The following is a 12,700-nucleotide window of genomic DNA, read 5'->3' on the forward strand; positions in this document are numbered from 1 at the left end:
TGGGACGATCCCTACTCACCCCAACTATATTTTTAGTGAAGGTAGTAGTGGCTTTTATAAATGTAAAACTTGGCCCTCGCCTTAATGCACACTCTTAAGCTTATGGTAGGACGATGACCACCAAGTTTTTGGTGCCGTTGCCGAGGATTAGGCAATGTCGTATTTGTGGAATCAATTTGGAATTAGTACTCTTTTGATCGTGTCTTTACTTTGTTTTTATTTTTCTTTTGATTACTTATTGTATTTGTTCATCTTTGACAAGGAGCATTGAGCTAGGAAGTAAGCAAATGAGCTAAGTAAGCAAGGAAAAATGCTAAAATTTTTAAAAAATTGCTAAGCTAAGCTATAAATTTAGAGTTGAAGTGCTAAAGGACCTTTGTGAGACTTTCTTTACTCAATCCCTTAGTTAAATCATCGGCTTGCGTGGAGGCTTGTTTTTAAATTCTTAGATAAATCGTGAGCCCGCGTGGAGGCATTCTTAATTGTTCTTTGCATCATTGTTGTTAAAGCATAGGAGTATGGGTTAAGTGTTTTTGGAGGAAGATTCATTGAATTGTTGTGAAGTCAAAGTGTTTGTTCATTCATTGTGTTTGTGTGTTTTAACATTGGGTATGCATGGTCGTAAATCACTAAGATCAACTCTTGTCCCTTTTGATTTGCATCTTGAATCCGTAGTAAGAAATCCTAGGGGAAGTGGAAGTTCTAGTTCTACCCAATCCATTACATCAATGGAAAACCATAATGAAGAGCATGTAGAAGACCTTGGTCACATAGACCAACAAGGTATCCTCCATCCAAATGTGCATCATGAGAACATTCAAGCACCATTAGACATGCCTAGGCCATTCATTCACCAACCACAACAACTACAAGGCTAAGTTCCATTTCGAATGCCAAGGCCAATGTATGCTCCACAACCTCCCATCATTCAAGTAAATCAAAATTAAGGTGCCCATGTTGCACCTCAAATTGCTAATCCTCCACTTGCTTTAAGAGATTACTACGTGCCTAATGAATACAATGCACCCACATGCATTCAATTGCCACCATTTAGAGCACATCACTATGAAATTAAGCCACAAACCACTCAAATACTTCCTAACTATCATGGACTTCCAAGTGAAGAACCTTATAAGCATTTGGATGAGTTTTTAGAAGTATGTTCCACCGTAAAATATACGGACATGTCGGAATAGGTCTTAAGACTCAAACTTTTTCCCTTCACCTTCAAAGACAAGGCAAAGTATTGGTTTAACAAGCTTAGGCCTTTTTCAATCACTTCTTGGGCAGAAATGCAACAAGAGTTCTTGAAGAAGTACTATCCAGTTTCTAAGACCAATGCCATGAGAACATCAATTTGGGAATTTTCACATGGGGATGGAGAAACGTTTCATGAGGCATGGGAATGCTTTAATGAATTGCTTAGGAAGTGTCCACATCATGACATGCCCAAATGGCAATTAGTTTAATATTTCTTTGAGAGCTTATTGGACAATTACAAGGGCATGGTTGATGCTTCCATGGGTGGCTTATACATTGATAGGCATGAGGATGACGTGTGGCATCTTTATGAGAGCACAAGTGAAAATTCTCTGCATAAAACATTATCATCCAAGAATGGTAGAAATTCACAAGGTAGGAAGAGTGTTGGCTTACATCAAGTTGACCATTCAAATGAAATAGCCGCCGAAATGAAGTCTTTATCTCAAAGGTTTGATCAATTTTTAATTCACCAAAACTCAGCGAACCAAGTATTTTCCTTCCCTAACCATTCTCATCATACATCAAATGAAACATGTATGACTTGTTCTAGTGTTCTTCATTCTACTTCTCGTTGTCCTCACGGACAAGTGCATAATGAACCTAGTGAATAAGTCAATGCAGCTTTTGTGAACCAAGGGAACAGTCCTTATGGTACTCATTATAATCCAAGTTGGAGAAATCATCCGAATTTCTCTTGGAAAAACCAATGAGAGGGTTCAAACCCTTCCCAAGGCGGTTTTCAAGGGAAGTACATTCCACCTCCACTTCAAAACCAAGGATCCCAAGGTTATAGACCTTATCAATCATAAGGGAATTAATTTGCGAACTCTCATTTTCCCAACCAATCTTATTCCCAAGGAAATGCTAGAAGTCCCACATTTGAAGAAAAAGTTTTGAATGCTTTGGATACTCTTGAGGCAAACACACAATTGCTTCAGTCCCATTCTCAATCTATTGCGAAGCTAAAAACCCAAGTAGGGCAAATAGCAAGCACTCTTAATGCAAGAGAGAAGGGAAATATGCCTATGAATGCCCTACCTAAGCAACAATGTGTTGTGGAAACCCATTCCTCATCGGAAGGGCATACCCTTGAGCATGTTAATGCGGTGACTACCTTGCGGAGTGGTAGGATTGTGGACAATCAAGTTAAAAAGATCAATGAAGAGAGTGAACTGGTGCAACCTCAAGTTGTCACCCGTCTCATTTCATATCCCATTCCTCCTTCATTGCATATACATGATCTTGTGAATGAGAAAGCTTCAAAATATGATTTGAAGAATGATTTTGAAAATTATTTGAAGAAAGATTTGCCGAAAAATGAATTTGAAAAGGTTTTGTTAAAAAATGATTTGAAACAAAGTGATTTGAAAAATTCTTATGTTGAAGAGTTTTCAAAAGAAAATGTTGAAAAAGTGTTTGAGCCAAAAGCTCAATTTCCGGATGCCTTAAAAGGATCCATTTGAAAAGACAAGTAAAAGGCAAAAACCAATGAAATCATAGAAATGTTTAGGCAAGTGAAAGTCAATCTTCCACTTTTGGATGCAATCAAGCAAATTCTGGCTTATGCCAAATTCTTGAAAGACTTGTGCACCCAAAAGCGGAAGAACAAGAGCCAAGCACCAAGAAAAGTGGTTTTAACCGAGCAAGTGAGCTTAATTTTGCAACATAACACTTTACCAAAGTTTAAGGACCCCGGTTCACCTACTACTTCATGCATTATTGGTGATCATATCATTAATCGGGCGCTTCTTGACTTAGGAGCAAGTGTTAACCTTCTTCCATACTCGGTTTATGTCAAATTGGGCCTTGGTGAATTGAAACCGACGTCGGTAGTTTTTCAACTTGCCAACTGATCCATTTAGAAGCCTAGGGGTATAATTGAGGATGTTTTGATAAAGATTGACAAATTTTTCTTCCCCGTTGATTTCGTTGTCTTTGACACGGAACCGGTCCCCAATCCTAAAAGCCAAATTCCCGTTATCCTTGGCCGTCCTTTTTTGGTAACCGCTAATGCCAACATCAATTGTAGGATGGGGATAATGAAGATCTCATTTGGCCACATGAAGGTGAAGTTGAATATCTTCAATCCCACACCCAACCCATTTGACAAATATGAAGGAGAGGTTAATTTTGTAGATAAATTCTATGATCTTCAATGTCAAGGAAGTGAGCTTTTTTGTGAGACCAAAACTTCAAAGGGATCATCTTCAACCTTGCATTCTCAAAGTCTTGTTTCAAATTCTTGTCTTGAAAGGGCATGGAAGCCCAAAGATTATGACTGCATTGACAAGGGATCAAAAGTTTCTTTTGAGTTAATCCAACAAGTTCTTCAAAGAACCATTTGTTGTGTGGAGTTCAAAGTATCTATCACCCCAACAAGCAGGGGATGCATTACAAGATCTTTGATCTGGGCTAAAAGAGCCCAATGTCTTGCTAGAGACGTTAAAGACTAGCATGACATTTCGTAGGGTGTCAAAACCCTATTCCTCCCTCATTTCTATCTTAAATTTCATTTCTTGCGAAGTCTAGATACTTGTTTTTGGTTCATATACATTGCTAGGAACTGTGATTAGGATTGTATGAACTTTTATGTTGTGATTGATCATTTTGCATAAGTTCGATTGATCTCAAATGAGAGTTCGATCGATCGAACTTCCACCTGCATCCAACACTTAGAAAAATTTTCGACCTACATCCACCTGCATCCAAATCACCTCTCTGTCCCATCATTCAAACTTATTTTCAGATCAATCGGAAGACCTTAGATCGATCCAACTTCAAAGTTTGATCGATCTTGAGTTCCAACACTTAACCAAATTTTTGAACCAAAAACCTGCATATTTTTGCTCTCTGTCTGATCTATCGAAGATTTTGTTCAGATCGATCTCAGTTCTTCATCTCACCATCTTTGACTTTGTTTGACTTTTAAATTTTAAAAATCTAAAAATATTTTTATTTTTATTTTCTGTTTCAAAAATCCCAAAAAGATTTTATTTTATTCAAAAAAAAAAAAAAAAAAGGATTTTACTTTAATTATTTCAAAAATCCAAAAAGATTTTATTTTATTTTATTTTTACTCTTATTTTACAAAAATCCAAAAATATTTTCTATTTTTCAATTTTAATTTTACTTTTTTAATTTTTCAAAAATTTCAAAAATTCTAAAAATACATTGAAGAGAGATCATCACAAAAACCCATGTTTAGCCATCACTAAATCCTTAATTAATCACACATAGACATGCAACCAACATAGAGAATCTAGTGTAGAGATCAATTCCCCAAATAATCACACATAAGACAACATGTAATTAAAATAGAGAATCACAAGGAAGAATTAAACCATATGAATCATGTGAGACATAATTCCTAATTTAATCACACATAGACATGTAAATAAACTAGAGAATTAATAGGAAGAATTAAACCATAAAAATCATAAAAAATACCAAGATTCATTAAATTCACAAGGCTAGAACACTAATCACAACAATATATATAAATCCCCAAAAATAGAAATACAAGTGTTTAGATTACATAAGACTTAGGGCTCATCCAAGCCCTAAGTGTAGATCTAGCCAATCATGGAGGAAGTAGATGTGGTCATGGAACCCTCAAGGGTAAGCTCCAAACATGGCTCCATCTTCTTCTTCTTCTTCTTCTTTTTTGAAGCTCTAGAGAGAGAGAGTGAGTGGATCTAGAGATGGGTTCTTGAGATGAGCTTCCACTTCCTTATTTTCTTGTAACCCTAATCTCTAACTTTTCTAGAGAGAGAAATTAAAATTACAATGTAAAAATAAAATGATAAAAAGCTTCTTTACAAAATGGGTCACTTCCCTTTATATAGAAGGTCATTTTCTTAGTCACTAAGTTAGGAATATAGCTTGAAAAATATCTAATCCCGTACTATGTGGTAGGTGGGAGTTTTGGTCGCGCACAGGAATAAGACAGCTCGCTGCCAGCAAAAGTTCGATCAATCAGACTTTTTCTTCGATCGATCAGAGAAAAATTCGATCGATCTAACTTTTATTTTCGATTAATCCAACTTCGATCGATCTCAGAAAAAGTTAGATCGATCCAACTTGGCAGTTTTTCAGTATTAGCCTCCTTTTGCTCCAAATCAGCTTCCTTTTGCTCTGAATCCTCACTAAGACTTAGTTTGACTCTAAAAAGGCCTTAAGAAACCATTTTTAGCCCATTTTAACATTATTGACCTGGAATAGATAAAAATACAAGTAAGTACTAAAACGAAAAAATAAGATAGATAAAGGTCCTAGAACGCTCAAGCTTAAGGGGTTTAAAAGCGTACTTTTCAGCGCTCATCACAAAAACTTGGTGGTGTGTGATTCGTCGTCGCTACACCATAAGCTTAGAGAGTGTGCAATAAGGCGAGAGCCAAGTTTTACATTTATAAAAGCCACTACTACCTTCACTAAAAATATAGTTAGGGTGAGTAGGGATCGTCCCAAGGGATTGGAGTCGAATTTGGTTGTGGAATCCCTATTAGGGTTAGTAGGTCGAGTGATTAAACAAATAGTTGGTTGGTTGATTAAACTAGAGAGCAAATTAAACAAAATAATTGAATGCAAAAAAGAGTAAGTAAGAGAGAGAGATCTTGAGATTTAGAGGTTACCACCAAATAATATTTTTCAACACCCTTAACAAGTGACTAATGAGGGAAATGTGTGTTATAATATTGATGTGTGTGTGTGTTTGGTTGATTTAACTAGTAAGGATGACCAATTAAGTATATATTGTCTAAGCAACATGTGAAAAGCACAATATATCTAACAATTAAGTATATATTGTCTAAATAGCATATGAAAAACACAATATATCTAGCAAGTCATTAATCCTTTCATTAAGCTCACAAGCCAAATACACCACAAGGTTAGAGACATATGCTACTTGCATTCAAAAGTATGGAACATCAAACAACAAGCATGGATTGTCCTCCCATTTAACATCTTGCTACCACTACACTACAACTAAGCTAATGACATGAAATTAAGTTAATTAAACTAAGGGAGAGTCACAATCCATCAAGAAATAAGCATGAACCATCAAATAAACCACAAGAACATTCCATTAAGCACTATGTCTTGACAATTTCTAGATCTATAGCATTAATACACATAGACATGCATCAACAACACAAGAAATAGAGGCAAACACATAAATATCCATTCTAGTATACATAGACATATGGATAGAATGAAATGATCAATTGGAAGCATTAAACCATACAAATCATTGAATAAGTAAGATCTATGTATATAAATATGTCAAAACAAGTACCACAATACAAATCCCTTAATAATACACAAAATCAAGATGTAGAAAGCATGGTTGGTGCTAACTCTAGCCCCAAGAGGATGTCTAGCCACTCATGGTAGTGCTTCTCCAACCTTCAAGGGCAAACTTCATGGAAGTAATCTACTCCTTGGTTGACGAAGAGCTCCCAAGCTTGTGTCTCTAGCCTTCTCCTCCTTTCTTCCTCCCTAAGAATAACCTCTATTATGATAAATCAATCTAAGTGTCTCCTAGCATCCCCTCCTCAAAAAGTGTATCATATTCTATATATAGGTAGGTCAAGTGACACACAAAATGAGCTGGGGTAGTGCACAAAATATTCCCCAATGGTTGGATAAGGACAGCTTTCAATGAGCTGGAAATTTAACTTTTTCGCACTAGAGGAAGTTCGATCGATCGAACCTTGGACTTGGATCGATCGAACATGGCTGAGATCTGTCGAACTGAAGTTGGATCGATCCTCAATGGCGGCGCTATTTGGATAAAAATAAATCTGAGATATTTTGAAGATATTTTTGGGAAAAGGACAAAAGTGGTTGGTAGGGTGGTACAACTAGATAAGATCAATCATTTAGATAAGGACAAGGTAGTTCGATCAATCGAAGAATCTTGTTGGATCGATCGAACTTTTGTGATCTCTCAAAATGTCATTATGGCTCTGATCCATCTTGAAGTGCTGAGATCGGTCATGTTGGATCGATCGAACCTTAATTTGAGATCGATCGAAGATGTTGAATTCTACCTTTCTCTTCATTTTGCTTCCACTTAGCTCATTTCTTTGATTCATCCCAGAATTGCTTCATTTTTGCTCTTATTTGGCTGAGTTAGCTTATTTTCAGGATAAGTGCCTGAAAATGAAAATAACACAAAATGAATCTAGGATAGTAAAGTAAGATAGATAATGGTACTAGAATGCCTAAGCTTAAGGGGTTTAAATACGCATTTTCAACGCTCATCACACCCGCAAACTTAAATATTGCTAATCCCTAGCAATGAACTAGAAAGTAAAGGAATGAAATGAATAACTATACAACTATGAACTAGAAAACAATGAATGGATAATGCCACTTTCGTAGGGAACACGATTACACTTAGCATATGCAACAAGCCTTTTAAACCCCTAGGTTACCCCTAGTGGATGAGTGAAGTCTCGTGAGGGTTTCCAGAAATGATACCCACAAACATTAAGCTCATTCTCACAAAAGAGACACCAATATTGCAAACAAGTATTGGGAGAAAACTACCTCAGGTATGCAATTTTTGAAACATTTCTAAGTAATCTCCCAAAATCTCAACATCAAGCAAACAAATACGGTCCTCCACACATCAAGAAAATGATCATGCAAATCAAAACAACTCTAGAATCCTTTTTGAGTGGACCGGCAACAAATATGTTGCTATCTAAGCCAACTAAAGAATTAATCATATCCTTACCCTCAAACTAGCACACAAATCTAGTACCGATTATCAGGACAAAAAGTGGACCTTTTTATTAAAGCTTTATTGTTCTAGGTGCACTTATTCTTTTCCCTCAATTTTTATTTTTATTTTTTATTTTTTATTTTTATTTTTTAGGATCAAATATGGAAGCATAGTGCAATGTGTTGATCTATTAAGCTTTCTAGTGATCCATGAGATCGAGCATTAGGTTAATGACTCCCAAACCAGACGGCTTTAGGGCATTAGGCGTTCAAACACCCCTACGGACTTACAAGGTCAAATCAACTAGGCTACAAATCAAGACAACATCTATCTAATCATTTCCCATTTCTCCCCTTTTGGGAGAAGTCCTCACTTTTTTATTACTTTTGCAACTTTTATTTTTTATTTTTTATTTATTTTTTTATATTCAATTTTTTATATTCAATTATTAATCTAGAGTTTGGGCCCTCCACCTTTCGGCGCGAGAAGTTCAGTGCTTGATGAGGCTAAAATCCCGGCTACTTAGTGAAAAGGGGTTGTTATCTACCTTTATCAAGAATTAACGCTTTCAATGCACTACTAGATCAATTGGGATATAACCAATTCAATAATCAACAAAGCATGTACCGCACAAATGAATGCTGGTGTGCGCTGGTGCTAGTGTAGAATTCTAAAGTGAATCTCAAAACAATCACAAGATCAAGATGATATGGACCACAAGTGCACGCAAGATATCAATCTTTCAAAAAATTTACTCATAAATGGCATCCACAAGGCATACAAGGAGTATTGGACTTTCAAGTGAAGCAATTTTTAAATTCTAAGCAATATAGTCCTCAAAAGATCAAAATCATTGCTATTATGGACCAATCATAGAAAATCTCTCAAATACACAAGTTATGCTCAACATTTTGAATTTAAAAGCAAACACTATAACATACACCATTACCCCTAAACTTAAACGGTACAATGTCCTCAATGTGCAAAGAGAACGAAAGGAAAGAGTATACCGGTGCAATTAACGTAAAGAATGGTTGGGACTGAAGTATCCAAAGTGGGTGGCATGGCCACCCCAAACTTGGGATTAACTGTGGTCCTGAAATTTGGCACTCAGATAAACTCATCAGATAACAAAAAGGGATAATCAGTGCACAGTAGACATGCAAGTGTAAATGAAATAAAATAGTGAGAGAGGTGTAAGGGTGGTCCTGAAAATTATATAGCATTCTCTCTCACTGTAGTCACAGTGATGCACCTGATAGAGTCAAACAGATAGATATGAGAACATAATAGATGACATCCATAGCAAAAACATATATAAAGAAAATAAAGTATAGAGTACATCAAAAGAGCAAAGCCGACATATCCGGCTGCAAATAATATACAGTGACACAAATGAAGTATAGATCACAGAGGTATATTATGAAAAGATAAAAGAAACTAGGAATCTCAGGTGGATGAGGCAGGACGGGCAGGGCGTGCTCCGCGGACATCCCTAGATAAATCTCGGAACATAGTCGTGATATCCGTGCGTAGTGTAGCAAAATCAGCTCTGTGGGCAACAGTATCAGCTCTAAGGGTGGTAATATCGGCTCGTATAGCAACCACTGCATCCTCAAGAGCCTGAAGGCGCTCTCCAAAGCCGGGGGTCTGACTAGAAGCCTCAGGTACATAAGAATCTGAAAAATGAGAATCTTGAGTTTACTCCTCCTCGTGTACTGGCGACCCAGCTAGAGAGTGCTGCTCTGCATCATCTGCAGGTCGCTTTAAATCAATGTCTATGTGCTTGATAGCTGGATCTACTGGTACATCGTCCGCTGCGGGGTCTGCTGCTTCTGCCTCTGCCTCGAGCTCCTCTGCAGCCATTACTGTGTCGTCCTACAGTCTGGTGATAATAGCATTGTAGCTCTTATCCCAATCTTTCTTCTCGAAGATACCTGATCCTCTCTCAGGGCGCTCCCGTGGCTGGAAAGGGTAGCGCTGATCACGTAGAATCTGGGTGATGAGGTGGCCAAATGGGAGGGACTTGGGCAGCCTGGGCTGGTCCCTACTGATATAGTCATTATATAACTTTTTCATCATGCACTAGATGAGAGAAGGTATAGAAAGCCAATACCCTGAGTAGAAAGCATATAGGGCTGTAAGAAAGTCGTCGCGCCTCTGGATCTTGTGGTCGGTCATAAATACGTTTCGGTAGAGCACCGAATTGAAAAACCATAAATCATCTGGGAGATATGTCCGGGTGGCGAAAGTCTCGCCAGCGGCATGGTGGCCTGTAAAAAGGACGGCTATATCTGAATATGAAGGCCTATAGAGAGTAGGATATAGCTCCTATAGATCTGGTGGGCAGAGATGGGGACACCGGCAGGATCTGGATAATGTGTCCATCGTGATGGAAATCAGGTGGCCATTAATAGAAGTTCGCAGCTCCTCCAGGTTACGCGGGGCAGGCCGGAGGTTCTGGTAGAACATCCGGATTAGCCTCGGGTAAACCGGGAAAGTAATAGGAGTTAGAATGGATGCCAGGCCTCGCCAAATAATATCATCGTATACTGATCGGGTCTGCACCGACCGCGAGAAATAGTCTATGTCGAAGAAGGACTCATGCGTCACCTGCAGGTGTGAGTATCTCGGCAATTGCCGGTCGATATCAAGATTTGGCTGAGCTGGTGGAGGAGATGGAGATGGTGTAAACGTAGCCTGAGCCTGAGAAAAAGATGGAGAATGCTCAGCCTCAGCCGCATGAAAAGGTGACTGAGGTGGAATAGGCTCATGGGAGGGCTCTGATGGAACCTCTGTTGACTGCCGGACTCTCCTTAGAGTGTCATCGGGACTGGGATCCTGGACATGAGACGGACCGGCCTCGTCATCGAAACGTGGCTTGCCTCAGCGGTGATAGTATCCGCGGGCTATAGTCTTAACTCGAACCATAGTCTGCATATTAAAAGAAATTCAAAGGGAAGTCAGTGCTAGAATAAAGAATTGAAAGCACAAAATAGAAACATGCATGTCAAATAAGATAGACAAAATAGATATAGCATGAATCTATGCAAGTAACAGGATATGAAGCATGCTACGTAGTATAAGTGTTAAATGCATCCAATGTGGAAAATCACTGGCATTGGGCATGAATAAGATAGCATGGACACAAGATAAGACGCATGAAATGTATGTTTGAAATCTGTAAAGTTCGATCGATCACAAAAATTGTGAGATCGATTTGACAAAAGGAACTTCGATCGATCGAAAATTAGTGAGATCGATCGAACTGAAGAAACTTTGATCGATCTGGGAAAAAGTTCGATCGATCGAACTGTGTGATGCGAAAACTGAAAGGTCATAGATCTGTGACTTTAGAAGCACGGGGGCCACACGAACAAGGTCGTGGTCCTATCAACTCATCAAATCATCAATCCTACTCACTTTACAAAGCCCATACTCCCATAAAACAAATCAAAACTCAAACATATACAAATATATACAAACATATATATACACATATATACATAATGTTTCAAGCTTCATCTATGGTGGATTTCATCATCAAAATATCATGGATCTAGCATGTAAAGTACGAATACATAAAATAGAAGCTTAAATCACAAAGTGGATCTCGGATCTCACCTAAAATATGAGAGAAGTGGATGAGATATGAATGGGGTGATGGAATCCGAGAGAAGAGAGAAGTCAACGCTCACCGGATCTCGCTGGAGATTCACCGGAGAAGATGATGAAGATGGGTGCACAGTGGTGACGGGAATGAGGGACAAGGGTTTGGAGGGTTGGATCGATCTAGTGAATCGATCTTGAGACCCTCAGGTTCTATTTTTAAAAACTTTTCCCGTTCAGTTCGATCGATCGAACTGAGATTTCAGATCGATCAAATTGTGATGATCTCTCTTCAAAGTATTTTTGGAATTTTTGAAAAATTAAAAACTAAAATTAAAAAATTAAAATTAAAATTGAAAAATAGAAAATATTTTTGGATTTTTGAAAAATAAAAAAAAAATAAAATAAAATCTTTTTCGATTTTTGAAATAAATAAAGTAAATCTTTTTGGGATTTTTGAAACAGAAAATAAAATAAAAATATTTTTAGGTTTTTAAAATTAAAAAGTCAAACAAAGTCAAAGATGGTAAGATGAAGAACTGAGATCGATCTGAACAAAATGTTCGATCGATCAGAGAGAGAGCAAAAATATGCAAGTTTTTGGTTCAAAAATTTGGTTAAGTGTTGGAACTCAAGATCGATCGAACTTTGAAGTTGGATCGATCTAAGGTTTTCTGATCGATCTGAGAATAAGTTCGAACGATGGGACAGAGAGGTGATTTGGATGTAGGTGGATGCAGGTCGAAAATTTTTCTAAGTGTTGGATGCAGGTGGAAGTTCGATCGATCGAACTCTCATTTGAGATTGATCGAACTTATGCAAAATGCTTAATCACAACATAAAAATTCATGCAATCCTAATCACAGTTCCTAGCAATGCATATGAACCAAAAACAAGTATCTAGACTTCGCAAGAAATGAAATTTAAGATAGAAATGAGGGAGGAATAGGGTTTTGACACCCTACGAAATGCTTTGCTAGTCTTTAACGTCTCTAGTAAGACGTTGGACTCTTTTAGCCCGGATCAAAGATCTTGTAGTGCATCCCTTCCTTAACGGGGTGATGGATGCCTTGAGCTCCACCCAACAAATGATTC

General features: G+C 37.7%; 1 pseudogene; it reads right to left on the reverse strand.

Annotated features, from left to right (window-relative positions):
* Positions 1 to 1,348: 1,348 nt before the first annotated feature.
* On the reverse strand, positions 1,349 to 1,447 carry LOC132275726 (small nucleolar RNA R71; annotated as a pseudogene).
* Between the last annotated feature and the right edge of the window lie 11,253 nt (positions 1,448 to 12,700).

The sequence above is a fragment of the Cornus florida genome, unplaced genomic scaffold (assembly GCF_030987335.1).
Source record: "Cornus florida cultivar Cherokee Brave unplaced genomic scaffold, ASM3098733v1 CherokeeBrave_3.0.0_Hap2_Chr09, whole genome shotgun sequence".
Classification (NCBI taxonomy): Eukaryota; Viridiplantae; Streptophyta; class Magnoliopsida; order Cornales; family Cornaceae; genus Cornus; species Cornus florida.